A 19105-nucleotide genomic window follows, 5' to 3' on the forward strand; every position below is an offset into this window, starting at 1 on the left:
CAGCATGAGAGGTAAGCCCAAGGACAGTTAGCTAGTTAAGGCCAACCTGGGCTATGTGAGTGGCCCTCTAAAGAAAGTGACACAAAACAACAAATAAATCCTGTAGTAATGTATTTCTGTTTGAGAGAAGCTGCCTGTCCTCTGGCTTCTAAGGATGGCATGAAAGAACACTGAATATATCTAAAGAAAACCATGACAAATGAGTTCTCAAGATGAATACCATTTTGAATGAGCAACAGTGACAGTCTTGAATAATACATAGCTTCTGTGAATAGTCTGAGCTACAGGGTGATCCAACACTCTTAGTTTCAATGACTAAAACAAAAGCCAATTAATGAAAGAATTGCTGTTGATCTGGTCAGCCCAACTTCACACAGAATTCAGTCACCAAACACGTCATCATTTCAACCTGAGATCATTTCCACCAGGTGGTGCCAAACTTCAACAAGACCAGATAGTCCTGGGCAGCAGCTCCACATCTGGATCTGCAGCACTGGCCAACATCAGCTCCCTAATACTTATTGTCTATGTTTCCTTCTTCCTGTACTATGGATCAAGCCCACAGATTTACCATTCCAGGCAAGCACACCACATACTGTGACCTCGGTCCCTCGGCTACATGCTCTTGCATGTTTTGGCTGCAGGTATTTTGGATTCCCCTTATTGCTATGGTTTTCCCATTTGAGTTGGATGTGGTAGAACACCTGTAATCCCAGCACTTGGGGAATAGAGGCAGAAGAATCAAGAGTCCAAAATTAGAGTGTAAGGCCCCCACGAAGGGAGGACCTCACCCAAGTCTCAGGAATTCGAGGCCACCCATTAACTCATAAGACACGGAACTTGATGCAATCAGCAAGAGGTATATTTCAATCAATATGTTGAGGTCAAGACCTGTAGCCCACGGAGGAGCAATGGGGTCTGACCCCGGGGCTTTAGAGACAGAGAATTTAAAGGCAATAACCACAACCCACGGGGGAAACCACAACCCAGGGGGAGTGGAGGGAGATTATTGGAGAGTACCTGTGAAAAGTCCCAGTCTATTATTCAGTTTGTGACAGGGTACAAGGAAGAGTCATGGGGAACATTTTGTATAGACTATTCTCTAAGAGCCTGTACGTAATCAGCCATCTATCTTGTGGTCAGCCAAGTTCCTGAAACACAGAGCTCATGACCAAGCTGACCTGCACTCTTGGTTCTGCCCAGCCTGTTAGGAGATTTTGAAAATTTTAACCCTTTCAAGAGGCAGAGGCGGTGGTTCATGCCTTTAATCCTACCATCCGGGAAGCAAAGGCAGGCCAATCTCTGAGTTCAATACAGCCTGGCCTACAGAGTAAGTTCAAGGACAGCCCAGAGCTACACAGAGAAACCCTGTCTCAGGGGTAGGGTTTCTCATTTTCCACAGTTGGCAAACTTTTCCAGATTTTCTTCATGGAAATTCAATGGCAGTGTTGGTATTGTTTTACATTTGTTCATTCAGGTTGTGTGTGTGTGTGTGTGTGTGTGTGTGTGTGTGTGTGTGTGTTTGAATGAGTGCATACATGCATGCCAGGAGTGTGTGATATGGTGGTCTGAAAACATCTTGTGAGAGTCATTTCTCTCTTTTACCAGGTGGGTGGGATCCAGAGATCAAACTCAGATCAGGGTTGGGAGCAAATGCTTTTATTCACTGAGCAACCAAGACTTTCATAAACATTTCCCTAATTTTATCCCTTTACTCAGTGTCTCTAAAAATAATAAATTCAACCAATAATCAAGCTAAGTTTATTATCAGATGAATTATTAAAGAGTTCCCACCTTATTTATTTATTGGGATTTTGTTTTGTTTTCTTTCTTTTAGATAGGGTTTCTCTATATAGCCCTGACTGTCCTAGAACTCCCTTGGTAGACTAGGCTGGCCTTGACCTCAAAGAGCTCTGTCTGCCTCTGCCTCTGCCTCCCAAGTGCTGGGATTAAAGGTGTGCACCACTGCTGCACTTTATTTATTTAATGGGTGTGTATGTGCTGGGGGTGTGTGTATGTGCTGTGTGTGTGTGTGGGGGGGGGTGTATGTGCTGTCTGTGTAGGGGTGTATGTGCTGTCTGTGTGTGGGGTGTATGTGCATAAGTACGTGGATGCCAGAGATTGTCAGTTAATGTCTTCTCCAATTACTCTACATATTATTTTTTTCCAGACTGGGTTTTTCATAGAACCTGCAGAAGCTCAAAGATTTAGTTAGACTGGCTGGCCAGCAAGACCCAGGGATCCCTGTCTCTGCTTCACTCAAATGCTGGGATTAAAAGTACATGCCACCGTGATTGACTTTTTACTTGATTTCTTGGGATCCCAGCTCAGGACCTCATGCTTGGGCAGCTGAGCCATCTTCCTAGCTCTTCTTGTTTCTTTTATCTAAGAGAAAATGGTAGCCAGGTATGGTGATGAATTCACAAAATCCCAGCACTTGAGAGAATCACTACAAGGTGGAAGCCAGCCTGGTCTACATAATGAGTTCCTGACTCAAATAAAGGAGCAAAAGTCAAAGGTGAGACTGGGAGAAACTGGTGTTTGTGTTTGAAAAGGCAGAGGGTGTCAAGGGCGGTAGAGAGACTGGAACTCAAGGGAGTCTGCTGATATTTCCTTGTGTGGATTTAGAGAAAACCCAATAAATCTTCTGTATCTCCCTATTTGAAGAACAAAGGTATATTTAAATTGCAGGATTGCAGTAATTTTTGGTAATCCTTAGAATTGAACTGAGGGTCTTCTTGAATGTTAAGCAAGTGCCTTACCATGAAGCTGTATTCACAGCCCAGGATTAGCTTTTTCTTTTTGTTTTGTTTTGTTTTAGAGATAGGGCAAACCCCAGACTGACTTTGAACTCCTGATCCTCCTGCCTCTTCCTCCTAAGTGCTGGGACTGAAAGTGTATAATACACCCAGACTAGGTTGGTCTCTAGTCCACTACCTAAACAGTTCCCAGGTCCCTGCGGTCTCCATGACAACTTGGGCAGAGTCAGTCCGGCTGTCAAGTATAGAAGATGAAAAGCTTTTTTCCTGTGGAATAGATATGTGTGAAATGAGAAATAACCCACCTTGACTTAGGCAATATGAGACATTTAACTCCCTGGGCATCCTCTGTTTGTCAGCAGTGTAGGCCAAGGCTTGGCAGAGGACACGGCAATGGCAGTTTCTCAGAGGTCATCATACCATGATCCAGGCAGTCTTATCACTTTATCCATTATCTTCTCAGAGACCTTGTGGGGGGCAGGGAGGTTCACTGTGTTCACTGTTAGGCTTTGGGAGTCTCTGTCTGTCATGATAAGTTTAAACATTTAATGTTACATTTAGTAGATTTTTGACAAGCTTGAGAGCCAGTATCTATTAAGCATATCTGAGTTAGACAGCCTGTGTTTAATTATTTGTCCTAGATGTATCTAGGACATAAAGAGAGTACAAGAGACTCAATGACAATAGCAAAAACAAGGCTAAACATATATTTAAGGCAGTGACCTTTAACTTTTTACCATTTAGAAATCATTATTTACCAAGGCAGGATAGAATGAAAACCTTATGTTAATTGTTAAGTGACTTTGACAGGCTGTACTCCTATTGGTTTGTGGTTATAGGGGTCAAGTGAATTAGAATGAGAGGTGTCCCAGTAGGGACACAGCTTCAAAAACCTTCCCTTTGGGTGAGGGATGTTATGAAAATATTCCTACTGGCGTCCAGAGCAGCAAAGTCTATGCTTACCTGGTCATCACGCAGAAGCTAGCGATTGAGTGGACCCTGGGCCCACATGAGAAGGGTTTACCTAAGCTTAGGATTTTTCTTCAGCAGTGAGAGAAACCCGCTTCTAAGGGGGAAAGGAAGGTCATCCAAGGGTCCTAACCTGGGGCCTTGGCTGGGAGGCTAGTCATAGGGACTTGTGGAAAGTTTGTCCCTTAGGCCCGTAGAGAGTGGCCAAACCTCTTTGGGAGAAGAGGCCCTGCCTGCCAAGAATGGGACTCTTACAATCTGCAATCTAATGGCTGTAACTCCATCACATCAGTGGAGATGTGAACCTGTGAGTTTCTAAATCCCAGTTACAGCACAATGTTGTGTTTTATAAAAAAGAAATGGAAACCCGGGATATGTTTAGTAGAGGCTCAGTATCACCGGTGAGGTGGAAGGGGTGCCTCTGCAGGCCCATGCTGAAGCATCCCTTCCCTGGGAGGTACCAGTCACACAACAGATATAGTATATGACAGAGTTTATTTAGGGCATAAGGAGAGTTGGGGGAGTAGAGACAGAGAAGGGGGGGAGACAGACAGAGAGATCAAGAGAGAGAGAGAGAGAGAGAGAGAGAGAGAGAGAGAGAGAGAGAGAGAGAGGCCATGAACATGTGGAGAGAGCGGGTAGGGGAACATCGAGAGAAGGGACAGAGGGTAAGAGGACAGCCTGGTCTACAGAGTGAGTTCCAGGACAGCCAAGGCTATACAGAGAAACCCTGTCTCAAAAAACCAAAATAAATAAATAAATAAATAAATAAATAAATAAATAAATAAAGGTAGCTCCAAAGCGATAGCATTCCTTCTAGGCTCTGCCCCATGGTTACCTGGCAAAACCAGGTATGCCTGACTCACTATATTTTTGTTTGTGAGCCTAGCCTTTAATGGCTGAGCCACCTCTCCAGCCCTCCTGGCTCGCTATAAAAGGGGCTGTTTGTGCCCCCCTTGCCCTCTTACGAAGGTAGGCTTCCATGAGTTCAAAGCCAGCCACATAACAAGTCCATGAAGAAAACTGTAGAGTCAGAATGAGTCAAGTAAATGGCAGTAACCAGGTGAACCTTGTGTGTGTGTGTGTGGGGGGGGGGGAACACTGTGCCCTTCCCCCAGGCCTGAGCAGGCCTGCAAAGTCATTTACCACAATAGACCAAGCAACAGTAGGACCTAGGAGAGGCATTGCATTACCAGCCTTGGTGCCTTGGTGTCTGCTACCTGAGCTAAGAAGAATGGGCTGCCTGCTGAGCTAGCCTTGACACCTTCTGGACTGCTATCTCCTTGCCCAGCCCCTGGGCTGAATGAGAAGAGACTCTGGGGGGTGGGGTTTCCCCTTTATATGTGAAAGCAAATTATTAAACTTCAGGCCTTGATCAGAATACTTTGTCTTGGTTTCTCTCGCCCTCCATTCCCGTTAATTCCCAGGCTTCCTCTCAAGAGAACCGGTACTCGTGGCTGCAGGCAGCTACACCAGACAAAGGATGTAGTCATCCCTTAAGAAGGCCTTAATGGGCAGCTTGGTATTCATGTGGGTCCCTTCACAAGGAGCGTGGGAGGGGATTCTGTGTCTGTCTGGTTCTCTGCCTCTGATCCTTCCCCTACCTGGACTGCCTGGTTGAACCTCAGTGGGAGAGGATGTGCCTAGTCCTGCTGGGACTAGATGTCCCAGAGTGGGGTGGTACCCAAACAGGGCTTCCCTTCTCTGAGAAAGGGGAGGAGGCAGTGGGAGGAGTTTGTAAGGGTGGTACTGGGGGGGGGGCGCTGTGATCAGGATGTAAAGTGAATAAAATAAATAAATAAATAAATAAATTCTTGAAAAAAAAAAAAAGTCTCCGGAAACAGAAAATTGCTGTTCCCATTTGGTTACTCAGAGGACAGCGGCACTGCCTCATCAGCGCCCTCTTCAGGTCGGCTCTGGCAATGACTGCCCCAACCTTTCCCAAACATTCCAGTCTGTGCCTCTCCCCTAGGACCCATCTTTCTTTACTACTGCAGGGTTGGTTGGTTGGTTGGTTGGTTGGTTGGTTGGTTGGTTGGTTGGTTGGTTTGACACAGAGTCCCTCTATGTAGTCCAACCTGGCCTCAAACTCATAGATCCTCCTGCCTCTGCCTTCAAAGTGCTGGGTTAGAGGTGTGTGCCAAAACACCCATCCTTTGTTTTTGATGTGTGTGTGTACAGACATATGCATGCCCACATGCGCACACACTTTCAATATCTTCCTCTATCACTATTTATTATTATTATTATTATTATTATTATTATTATTATTATTGGTTTTTCGAGACAGGGTTTCTCTATGTAGCCCTGGTTGTCGTAGAACTCACTCTGTAGATCAGGCTGGCCTCGAACTCAGAAATCCGCCTGCCTCTGCCTCCTAAGTACTGGGATTAAAGGCATGTGCCACCACTGCCCGGCACTATTTATACTTTTAAAGGGACTTATTTTTATTTTATGTTTATGGGTATTTTACCTCCATGTATGTCTGCACCATGTGGGTACTTGGTGGCTATGAAGGCCTAAAGAGTTACAGTTGGTTGTAAGTTGTCTTGTGGGTGCTGAGACTTGAACCTGGGTCCCCAGCAAGTGTTCTTAGCCAGCCCTTTCTCCACCTTACTTTTTGAGACAGGATCTCTCCTTGAACTTTAAGGTCATCATTACTGGCCAGTAAATCCCAGGGATAAGCTGTCTCCACTCCCAACACTGTGGTTACAGGGGTGCCACCCATGTCTGACTTTTATGTGAGTTTGGGGATAAGAACTTAGAGCCTCATGATTGTACAGCAGGTCCTCTACCCACTTAGCATCTTCCCAGTCCTGTTTCTGGAGTCTCAAAGCAATATTAATTTGCATTTCCCTGATGGCTAAGGATGTTGAACACTTTTCCAAATAGTTACTGGCCCTCTGCATTTCTTCTCCCTTCCAAGTACTAGTCAAGCCCTATGATGCTTAGCTTCCCCATGATGCTCAGCTTCCAAGATCAGACAAGATAGGGTGAGTTCAGAGTGGTGTGATTGTAGACTATTTCTTCTTCTAAGAACTGTCTTTTCAATTCAATAGCCTATTTATTGATTAGATAGATTTTGTGGGTTTAGTTTTTTTGGTGCTTGATACATTCTAGATTTTAATTTCATCTGATACATAGTTGAGAAGTATTTCTCTTTCCTACTCTGTAGGCTGATGATTGTTTCCTTGGCTACACAGAAGCCTCTTTAAACCTTGTGGTTATTTATTTATTTATTTTTATTGGATATTTCTTTAAACCCTTGTGGTCTTATTCATTGATTATTGAGATGAGGTACTATGCTCCTGGTATTCTTTGCAGAAAGTATTCTTTGCAGCAAGGTATAGTTACACACACCTGTAATACCAATTTTTGGAAGGAAAGAGGGTCAGGAGTTCAAGATTAGCTTTGATATATTATGAGTTCAAGGCTCTTCTGGGCTACATGAGACCCTGTCTCAACGATGACAAAATAAAAACAAAATCCCTAAAGCAACAAACAAGCTGAGAATGTGGCACTGGCCTAATTCTAGCACTTAGTAGGCTTACACAGATGGTTAGAAGTCCAAGGCTAGCCTAGACTTCATGGTGTAGGGCCATTTAACAAGATCTTGGGGGGGGGGAAAGCTGGGTGTGGTGTTGTGTGTCCTTAATTCCAGCACTTGGTATGGGGGTGGGAGGGCAAGGCTGGTGGATCCCTGTAGGGGTGGTTCTGATGCTAAGGTCCGGTTCCCCAATTGGTTCTTGATCTGTCAGTAAAGAAAGCCATGGGTCAATTGCTGGGCAGAAGGTCCAGGCAGGACTTCTGGATCCCAGGAGAAAAAGGCAGATGCAAGTAAGGAGAGGAGAGATTTTTGCCATGCTTTGGAGGGAGACGAAGCCAGCAATTGTGCCCTAAGGCAAGTTAAAAAGGAACAAACTGTGTGTGTGTCTTTTGTTTGAGGATCCAAGGGAAGTCAGGTGGGAGGCTGGTAGCATAGTCATTTCCTGGAGCTAAAGGCAGATAAAGCATAAAACTAAAGCAACAGATGATGCATAACGTGGAAGGCAAGAATCCATTCTTGGATTGATCACACACACACACACACACACACACACACACACACACACACACTGTGATACAGGTCTAGGAAGAGGGGAGAATTGGTTTAGCAAAGTGAGTCATGTAGTGTCTCCAGCAGCACACAGGAAACTTAAACAAAGGAACACAGGGAGAGCCTCAACTGACTGATGCTGAGTGTGCCCTTCCCCCAGGCCTGCTCAGGCCTGGGGTACCCCAACCTCACCAGAAGACACCTGCCTGCCAAGAATGGGACTCTTACAATCTGCAATCTAATGGCTGTAACTCCATCACATCAGTGGAGATGTGAACCTGTGAGTTTCTAAATCCCAGTTACAGCACAATGTTGTGTTTTATAAAAAAGAAATGGAAACCCGGGATATGTTTAGTAGAGGCTCAGTATCACCGGTGAGGTGGAAGGGGTGCCTCTGCAGGCCCATGCTGAAGCATCCCTTCCCTGGGAGGTACCAGTCACACAACAGATATAGTATATGACAGAGTTTATTTAGGGCATAAGGAGAGTTGGGGGAGTAGAGACAGAGAAGGGGGGAAGACAGAGAGAGAGAGAGAGAGAGAGAGAGAGAGAGAGAGAGAGAAGCCATGAACATGTGGAGAGAGCGGGTAGGGGAACATCGAGAGAAGGGACAGAGGGTAAGAGGACAGCCTGGTCTACAGAGTGAGTTCCAGGACAGCCAAGGCTATACAGAGAAACCCTGTCTTGAAAAACCAAAATAAAAAAAATAAATAAAATAAAATAAAATAAATAAATAAAGGTAGCTCCAAAGCGATAGCATTCCTTCTAGGCTCTGCCCCACGGTTACCTGGCAAAACCAGGTATGCCTGACTCACTATATTTTTGTTTGTGAGCCTAGTCTTTAATGGCTGAGCCACCTCTCCAGCCCTCCTGGCTCGCTATAAAAGGGGCTGTTTGTGCCCCCCTTGCCCTCTTACCCTCAGCACTCGGGAGGCGAAGGTAGGCTTCTATGAGTTCAAAGCCAGCCACATAACAAGTCCATGAAGAAAACTGCAGAGTCAGAATGAGTCAAGTAAATGGCAGTAACCAGGTGAACCTTGGGGGGGGGGGGCACACTGTGCCCTTCCCCCAGGCCTGAGCAGGCCTGCAAAGTCATTTACCACAATAGACCAAGCAACAGTAGGACCTAGGAGAGGCATTGCATTACCAGCCTTGGAGCCTTGGAGCCTGCTACCTGAGCTAAGAAGAATGGGCTGCCTGCTGAGCTAGCCTTGACACCTTCTGGACTGCTATCTCCTTGCCCAGCCCCTGGGCTGAACCGAGAAGAGACTCTGGGGGGGTGGGGCTTCCCCTTTATATGTGAAAGCAAATTATTAAACTTCGGGCCTTGATCAGAATACTTTGTCTTGGCTTCATCTCTTCCCACCTGTTTCCCTATTCTTAACCTCTCTTACAGGTGAACCCGGTTCAATTGTTGCTGCTGGCAGCAACAGCTGAGATTCCCTTGAAAGAAAATTTTGAAATAGGCCCAAACTAATAAAAACAGCAGGGCCCTGTGATTCCTTTTCCCTAACCTAAATAGTTAAAAATGCCTGTCAGCAGGTTTGGGCCCAGTTAATTAGCTACAGAGGATGTGGAGTTACAAGACAAAGGCCTGTTGAATCATCCAAGAAACTGACTGACCATGAAAGATAAAAAGTATGCAAGGACATCCTTAGAAGAACAGAGATATGTCCAAATGAGTAATGGGCCATCTGGTGTTCTTCCACCCTTCCCCCTTTTGGGCCCACTCGGACTGCATAGCCTGCTGATGTTCAAAAATGTAAAACAACCAAGCATGTGTACCACATAAAAATCTCCCACTTCCCCCACCCCTTGCCTATAAAAGTCCTAATCCTTTGAGCCTCGGAGTCAGTCCCTCTATCTCCTATGTGAGATATGGAGATATGGGCTGGCCCAGAGCTCTGATATTAAACTGCCTCATGTGTTTGCAGCAAGCCGGTCTCTCGTGAGTTTTTGGGTGGGCACCATCCTGAGACTTGAGTGAGAATCCCCCTTTGGGTTTTTTCACCCTGCTGTGAAAAGAGACAGGATGGTTGCTCTGAGGCAGAGAGCCAGACAAAAGCTGCCTGCTTTCTATAAACAGGTAATCAAAAGATAAAATTCTAAAGTTTGGTTTAATTGTTCTTAAAGATAGAAGTGAGATGAGTGAAAAAATGCTTTAGGAAAGACTTGAAAGGGTCTTGCCAGGATATACTCAAATTCTGTGAATGTGGACTCCATGGGAATTCTGGGATCAATATTCCTGGCATGACAGAGTAAAAGCCTAAGAACAGGCTTATACAGTAGGCAGGGAATAGGATGCCTAGCCTATCTCAAACAGTAGGAATTTAGGCCTTGAAAATTAATAAAGAGAGAGCCTAGAAATAGGCTCATGCAGTAAGTAGACAGAGATATTAAATAAGTAATTGAGGCCTTGATCTCATGGAAGGTCGGGGCAGGGGACAGTAGAAGCACTGTCTCAACAGATAATGTTTGTTTAGATTGCTTTGTTTGCTTTTAATTGTTTTAATTATCAAAATGAGTGTAATTTTGAGTTTGGTTATACTAAAATTCCTCTGGGAGAGAGGTCAAGCTAAAGGTTTAATGATTTTCTGTTACTGGACCAAGGACAATTTGGGAGAAAGACTCTGCATTTGTGTTGCCAGGAAAGGAGAATAGCCTCTGGACCCCTTACAGAGTGATATGGATCTGATATGACAGGGGGAGACCCCCTGAAGAACTAGAAATATTCAAGAGAATCAAATAGGACAGGTAAAGATTCTTTGTGCTATCCCTCACATGGCATGAATGAAGACTCATTATAATTGGTTATTAATAAAAGAACTCATAGAAAAGGCAGCTGTCTTTCACATGCTCAAACAAGGAGCAGAATTTCATCTTTAACTAAACTGTGCACCCTGTACAATCCATATGGATATCTTAATAGTACTAAAATTTTGGCTGTGAGATTTATGTATTACAGAATGTACAACTTTGATGAGATTCATCCTTAGAGATGCCGAGCTGATCTACTTGGACCCCCTGTGTCATGGATTCCAAGTCATATTGCCTCATTCAACCTTTCAGATGGATACAGTCAGAACTTCAGTCAAGCCCCGAGCCTTCTAAGCATACAGAGACTGGATAACAGATGCTAAAGTTAGCTTTCTTAAAATCTAACCAAATTTTCTAATTTTCCTACCCCCATCCCCTTTAAGGAATTTTTTGTTGCCCAATGTTTAGTCAAAAGAAGTTATGGAGAGCTGGGCAGTGGTGGCGCATGCCTTTAATCCTAGCACTTGGGAGGCAGAGACAGGCGGATTTCTGAGTTCGAGGCCAGCCTGGTCTACAGAGTGAGTTCCAAGATAGCCAGGACTACACAGAGAAACCCTGTCTCGAAAAACAACAACAACAACAAAAAAAAAAAAAAAAAAAAAGCTATGGAGAGTCATCAGACAAATTCCCTGGGTTTGGGGTTCTGGTAATGGTTATTTTACAAATTTTAGAAAAATTGTCAGCTGAGCAGTGGTGGCGCATGCCTTTAATCCCAGCACTTGGAAAACAGAGGCAGGTGGATTTCTGAGTTCGAGGACAGCCTGGTCTACAGAGTGAGTTCCAGGACAGCTAGGGCTACACAGAGAAACCCTGTCTCAAAAATCAAAAAAGAAAAAAAGGAAAGAAAGAAAAATTGTCATTTAAGGGATAATTTGGGAATGGTCATAATTTTGAACAAGGTGGAAATAGGTGGGATCATGTAGCCATAATTTTAATTGGTAGAAATCTTTATAATTGATGCAAAGTTGAAGTTATAATTCTTTTACATTGGTACAGAATTTATTTTGATACAGATTTAAGGTTTTCATTTGGTATGAATTTCTAATATTGATACAAAATTTATGATTAATATTGTTACTCTTAGATAGGCATTGTCCCTATGCAACTCATTTAAGAATACAAATCTTAGACCCAGTCCTTCTATAATTGCTATGATAAACTGTATTTAGATGATTAAGCAATATGAGTTAAGGGCCAGATAGCAAACGCATGGCTATGTGAGATTCTGATTTAATTATAAACGAGTGTTTTCAATATATTCCAATTAGAAATAGCTAAGAGTAGTTAAGGTTTAACAGTTCAGATTACCTCATATATAGATAGATAGTCTTCAAAAAATATCAGAAATTCATAGAATGTGACATTTAATGTTATTTAATCATTTGACAATGAGACATGCTCCTGACAGCACCCCCTTCTCCCTTCTTGGTTCAAAGACAATTTTGATCATCTTCACCTCCAGGCAAGGTTGCTTATTTTGGCAAGGTAGCCACTGGGCAGGAACTGCCTATTTCATCTGCAGACAAAATACTTCCCAGGAAAATGACACATTATACAGAATGTCTGTTGGCTCTGCCAAGACAGAGTAAGCAGTCTTTAATGATTCTGCTTTGCAGGGGTCTGTTAGATGATCCTGGTCCAGAAGGCTAAAGACTGATGCTCCAAGATTTTGAGGAATTAGGGGACTGCCTAGGTAGTCAGCTATCTCAGTAATTGTTTAAGTTTGATGCTTCCTATATACCTAGGTAATGTTTAAGTTGTTCTCAGATATATGATGGGGTTGAAAACTAGTTTTAGTCTCATAATCAAACTCAAATTGTTTAATATTGAGAGAGATTATAGAGTGGAAGACATGTTTTTCAGATGGTGTTACAAGCTAACATCCAAACATAATCTAGGGATAGAATCATAATTCTTTCAGATTGGAATGATGATAGAGTACTTTATCTAATTGACAACTATGAGGGACTGGATGTCATTTGTATATAATATTATGTAATATACATGATTGTTATGGTTTTGTTCAATTTATGGCTAGGAGAAGAGTTTGTCTTTTTAAAAAAATTTTATTGGACAGAAAAGGTGAGGTGTAGGGAGAGGTTATGGTGCTAAGGTCCTGTTCCCCAATTGGTTCTTGATCTGTCAGTAAAGAAAGCCATGGGCCAATTGCTGGCGGAAGGTACAGGCGGGAGTTCCAGGTCCCAGGAAGAAAAGGCAGATTCAAGGAGTTTTTTGCCATGCTTGGGAGGGAGAAAAAGCAGCAACAGTCTTGGGAGGAGCTGGGGCCTGGGCCCACTACTACAGGCAGGTGACCAGGGATGTTTGGCAGGGGCAAGATGGGACTAGCCACTGAAATTTAGGGCAGGTAGGAGGAGCAGAGATAAAAATATCAAGGACACACTTTTCCAGGTCAGAGATAGTAACACCCAGCAATTGTCCCAAGAAGGCAAATAGAAAAGGAAAAACGTGTGTGTGTGTGTGTGTGTGTGTGTGTGTGTGTGTGTGTGTGAATGTGTGTTTTATCCTCAGATTCAAGGGAAGCTGGGAGGGGGCTGGTAGTGCGGTCACTTCCTGGAGCTACATGCAACAGATCTCTGTGAGTTTCTTGTCTGCCTGGTCTACATAGCTAGTTTCAGGTTAGCCAGAGCTACATGAGACCCTGTCTCAAATACCCAAATAAAAAGAAAGCAAGTTGAGCAAGCCATGAGGAGCAAGCCAAGCAAGCCATGAGGAGTAAGCCAGTAAGCAGCATTTCTTCATGGTTCTGCTTTGTTTCCTGCCTCTGGGTTCCTGGCCTTGAGTTCCAGCTCTGACGTCCCTTAGTGGTGAAATGTGACCTTAAGAGTTGTAAAATGGCCGTGGTAGTGGTGGTGCACACCTTTAATCCCAGCACTTGGGAGGCAGAGGCAGGTGGATTTCTGAGTTCGAGGACAGCCTGGTCTACAGAGTGAGTTCCAGAAAAGCCAGGGCTACACAGAGACACCCTGTCTAAAAAAAAAAAAAAAAAAAAAAGTTGTAAAATGGTAGCTGTGTTTAACTCCAATCCCAGGAGCCCTAACACCCTTTTCTGGCCCCAAACACTTATACACATAAAAATAATTCTTTTTAAAATGTAAATCTAGCTGAGCAAAGTGTTTTACACCTTTAATCCCAGCATTCAGGAGGCCGTTGGGTTTCTGTGACTTCAAGGTCAGTCTGGTGTATGGAGTGAGTTCCAGGACAGCCAGAGCTACACAGTGAGACCCTGTCTTGAAAAAATGTTGGAAGATGAAATAAACACTTTGCTCCCAAGCTGCTTTTGGTCATGGCGTTTTATCACAGCACTAGAAATTCTTATCAAGTCAGGTGGTGGTGGCATACAGCGTTAATCTCAGCACTGGGGAGGCAAGCTGATCTCTGGGAGCCCAAGGCCAGTGTAGTCTACAAAGCAAGTTCCAGGACAGCCAAGGCTACACAGAGAAACAAAAAACAAACAAACGGAAGGGAGAAGGGGTGAGGAAGGAGAAAGGAGAAGTCAATGATGACAGAAATTGGTACCAGGATTTTGGAATATTACCAGGACAGACTTGGTCGTAGTTTGGGGACGATTGTGAAAGGAATTGGAAACTTTTGGCTAGAAAAATTATTGAGTTCTCTGAGCTTAGGGAGTGTTCGTTATGGGAATCTAGAAGATAAGGCTGAGAACAGTGCAGATGGTGGAAGCCCATCTTGTCAAGTTTCAGAGGGAAGTTTGAGAGTTCCTTAGAGACTGTCAAGGGCCATTTGATATTTTGAATTAAGAATCTGTGGTTTATAAAAGGGAAGTGGTATCACATACCTTTAATCCAAGCACTCGGAGGCAGAGGCCAGCCTGGTCTATAACCAGAGCTAAACAGAGAAACCCAGTCTTGGGGGAAAAAATTCTGTGTTTCTGTGATTGAGAAGAGACCAGTATCACTGAAGTAAAATCTTCTTTGAAATGTTTCCTCATAGTCAGCATAGAGAAGCTGTGGTCCAGAGGGGTCAAGGCTGTCTGTACCTTATGCTGGTAGCCAAACTTGGTATTGTCTACAATTCTCCAAGGTGGTATTAGTTTTGTGAGAGGACAGCAGAGGCCATTTGTGAAGGTGTGCCTCAGTTGTAGTTTGAAGCCCCAGGATTGAAGAGGTCATAAAGAAAAGTTAAGGCTTGACACTATGTGGCTGGGTCAGAGTTCCTGAATAGAGCCCCCAAGAGGCTGTGGGTGAAGTGCATTTTGGGAGGAGCACCAAGCATAGCAGCGGCAGTGGAAAGGAGGCTGCCTGCACCCGTGAGATGCTCTGTGAGTACCACTGTGTGGAATGGCAGGCCCTGAGAGGAGGAGCTGCTCAAGCCATGGAGTCAGAATGTCTGACACGGCCTGTAACATTGCTGGGCTTCAGTTTTGTAACTGTGCCCTAGAGTAAGAAAATATGTGACTTTTTTTTTTTTCTTTACAGAACCGACAGTTATGAGACTCATAATATTTTATAGAGACTGAACTTTTGAAGAGACTTTGGATGTTTTAAAGAGATTAAACTTTTAACTTGTTTTAATTTTTAAAGATGGTGGGACTTTTAAAAGTTGGAATGTGTTTTATATTGTGATGTTGATATTGATATGAGATCTTGGGGATAAACAAGAAAGGAAAGGTTATAGTTTAATAGTGCTATGTTTCTGTGACTATTGACAAGAGGCTGGTCGGGTTGTCAATTTGACACAGACATAGACAGAATACAAAAGGGTCAGCTTCCCAAGACAGGTTAAAAGAACCATTTAAGAGAGGTCACTTTCAGACAGCACAGCACTTGGCCTGTATTATAATATTCAGAAAACATAAATTAGGTGATTAGATCCTGTTACAATAGGATCTAATTACATGATTCCATTACAATTGGCCATGGATGGCAAAACAGCTGCAACAACGGCAAAAGGAAAACTTGTAAAAGATTTCAAAATGTTTTATAAATATAGACTAAGCGTGGGGAGATGCAGCTCAGTAGTAAACCATTTGCTAAGCATATGTGAAGCCCTTGCTTAATCCTTAGCACTGAAAATTTTTGAATAAAACCTAAATATTAAATATAATTGGAGAGAGGGGTGGGAACTAAAAACTTAAAAAAAAAAAAAACCAACATTATATCTATGCCAGCATAATAATGTAATTGCCCTTGTTTTATTGGAGTTTGGGGGTCTGGCATTTGATCATGTAGCCTGTTTTTTTTTTTTTTTTTTTTTCCCCTCCAGTCTTTCCTATTCTGTTTCCTCCTATGGCTGGTAAAAAGGTACTTCTAAATAATTTAAAAGCTATGGGATGCCTAAAGTTCCCCCATGGTGCCTCTAGAAGTGGATCCTTCAATAACATCTCTGTGTGCAGCTAGGACCTTCTACTGATCTGCTGGTCTGTGTACTGGAGGCCATCCGTGGAGATCTCTGTTCCTGCCCAGTGGGAGGGTTCAGTCAAAGGGGAAAGGGCATGAGCAGGGAGGGGGAAGTGCCTCTGCCCACTTGGCTGCTGCTGCTGCTGCTCCCCTGGTGCCACTGCCAGGGCAGCCGTCTCTGCTCCTAGACGCCCTGGCTTCACTGAACCGAACCCAGCAGAGCTGAGCCTGCAGAGGGCTGGCTAGTGCGTGGAGTGCTGGGAAGCTTCTGGTGGTGAAAGCTTTGGGAGGGCACTCTCTTCCCAGGCAGTGGTAACAGCTCTGTGGCAGACACTCGCTCTCCGGTGTGGAGTAATGCTCACACACCTTTATTCCTTCTGGATAGGCTCTTATATATAGTTTTGGGATGGGTTGGGGTCTGACGGCAGGTACTTCCTATTGGCTTAGTCTGAAATGTCTCGTCTACATGTGGAGGGTCTTGAGGGCACTGCCCCTAAGTGAGTGATGGCCACGGTTCTCTTTACAGGGCTCTTTGGCTACATGACTGGCTGGTACCTGGAGCAGGCAAAGCTCCTACTGTCCCCTTTAGGGACCCCGGGGCTTCAAGCCCTAGCTTGACCCTACCAGGCTTCCTCTCACGGTCCATTGCCCCACACTGATCCTTGTTTCTGACCTTGTGTTTCATCTTCTCCTGACAGGGGCTCAGGGTGGCTCTGTGGCCAGGTTCATTCTGGAGAACAAACAATTCACTTTGAGAGTACTGACCAGGGATGTGACTCAGCAGAGGGCCTGAGTATTTTGGGACCTGGGTGCTGAGGCAGTCAGATGCTACCTAGATGACTCGCATCTGTGGAAGAAGACTCAAAAGGGACCATGAAGCCTTTTTGGTGACCAACTTCTCGGACCACCTCAGCAAAAAGAAGGAAGTGTGTCAGGTGGGAGCCAAGCATTCTTTCTTTCTTCATCAAGTCCCTTCCCCTTTTCCAGATCTACTTCTGTCTGTGCTAGTCTCAGTTTGGTCCCCAAAATATGACTCACCCCACAACATCCACCCTGGGACTTAGGAGATAGACGTATTTTAGATCCTTGCGGAAGTAGTGTTGGTACAGTTAAGATTATATGGCATCTGTTCAAAGCTGAAGAACTTGGCTGTTTGAGGAGAGCTGCCTAATAGACCCAACCATTAACTTCTCCACTTAGCACGGCTTGTAGGTAGAGGGCAGGGATATTCCACATACACTGATGTTACTTGGATAGAAGTGGGAAGGTAAAATATGAGCAATAGGGTTAGAGAGATGGCTCAGTGGTTACGAGCACCAACTGCTCTTCTAGAGGTCCTGAGTTCAATTCCCAGCAACCACATGGTGGCTCACAACCATCTGTAATGGGATCCGATGCCCTCTTCTGGTGTGTCTGAAGGGCAGCTATGGTCTGAAGATGAGCTACAGTGTACTGATATACATTAAATAAATAAATAAATCTTTAAAAAATATGAACAGTATATTTATACTTCAAGCAGAGAATATGGAATGAGTTAGTAAAGGGTAAAAAGAAAAAAAAAAAATAAGCAAGCTGGTAAATCCAGTAACAGTTCCAGGGAAGGAGGAGCTTGTGGGGGAAGTAAGGGCACCCGTAAAGTGTGCTGTGACTCACACATCTCTGCTGTGTGTCACACCAAGCCGAGGTCACACCATGGCAGTGCATTGGGGCAAAAGTGGATGGTGCCTTTGTATATTAGTAGAAGAGAGCTTTCTGTGCCAGTTTGTGTGTGTGGAAGAGGGATATGGAGAGGAGAGACGATGCTAAGTCCTTACTGTTAGGAACCTACTAGGTAGCTGAACAAGAAAATTGAGGCATGCAATAAATGTGTTTCCCCAGAATTAAGGAAAGAGGAGCTGCTTTCTCTGCAGGGTATTGGTCAGCAGGTAGGGGCAGGAAGCTGGATTATGCTTGGTTGGTTGGTTGGTTGGCTTTGTACTCACTTGGTAGCCCAGGCTGGTCTCAAACTTACAGCAGTCCTCCTGTCTCAGTCTCCCAAATGCTGTGAGACACTATGGCCAGCCAAGAACTGTTCTTTTAAATCATAGGATCTATTCTCCTGTGAAAATTCCCTCTCCCGACCCTCCTACCTGTGTGCGTGTGTGTGTGTGTAAATTTGAAAAAACTTATTAAGCTTTTACAAAGTTATAGATGGCATCAGCTATTTGTCAAAATGGCACAATTCAGAAAAGTAAATACAGGATGGACCTACCTTGGGATGTTTGCTGATTTGGGCATGCTACCTACTGTTTACTGAGTTAATTTGGGGGTGTCCTATCTGGGAGGGGTGGTTGGAATCCTGCTGGTTTTTGTAGTGAGGATAAACCCAGGTGTAATAGGTTCTCTGTTGCTAAACTCTCTCCTCAGCCTTTTTCTTTCTTTTTAACTGTTTGTTTGGTTGGTTTTTGGTTTTTTGGACAGGGTCTTAGCAAGTTGCTCAAGATAGCATGGACCCAGTCTGCAGCCCAAAAAGACTTTGAATTTGTGATCCTTCTACCACAGGCTCCCAAGAAGTTGCGATTTCAGGTCCGTGCCACTGGGCCCAGTTTCCCAGCCCTGCCTCCACCCCCCTTTAAAAGTATTTCTTGCATTCTAATTCTGACATTCATCAATTCAGCTAAAACCCAAACCCAGGGTTATCCATCATTTCTCAGGCTCGCCTCTCCTGACTGTGGCTACATGAGGTTTTCTAGGTAAAATAAAGCAACATGAAGAAAGGAAGGCAAAAGGGAGAGAGGAGGAGACAGGAGGACATTTGGAACTAAAACCAAAAATGAGAATCCACAAGCCAGGTGTAGAGAGAGAAAAAGGAAGGAGAAGAATACATATATTTACTTGTGTACGTATTCCTCCATTTTGCCCACAAAATCCAAATGGTATGCAGACATCAGAAAAAAATGTAAATGTTTGTGTGCAAAGGCTTTCATTTTGTCCATCAGGGAAAGCTGGTGGCAGATGTTGTCAAGCACCTGGGCCTTGAAACTATGTGGTATAGGGCAGGTTGGAGAAGGTGGATTGGTCAAGTGGGGCAAGCTGAAGGCGTTGCA

This window comes from Arvicanthis niloticus, chromosome 12 (genome assembly GCF_011762505.2).
Source record: "Arvicanthis niloticus isolate mArvNil1 chromosome 12, mArvNil1.pat.X, whole genome shotgun sequence".
NCBI lineage: Eukaryota > Metazoa > Chordata > Mammalia > Rodentia > Muridae > Arvicanthis > Arvicanthis niloticus.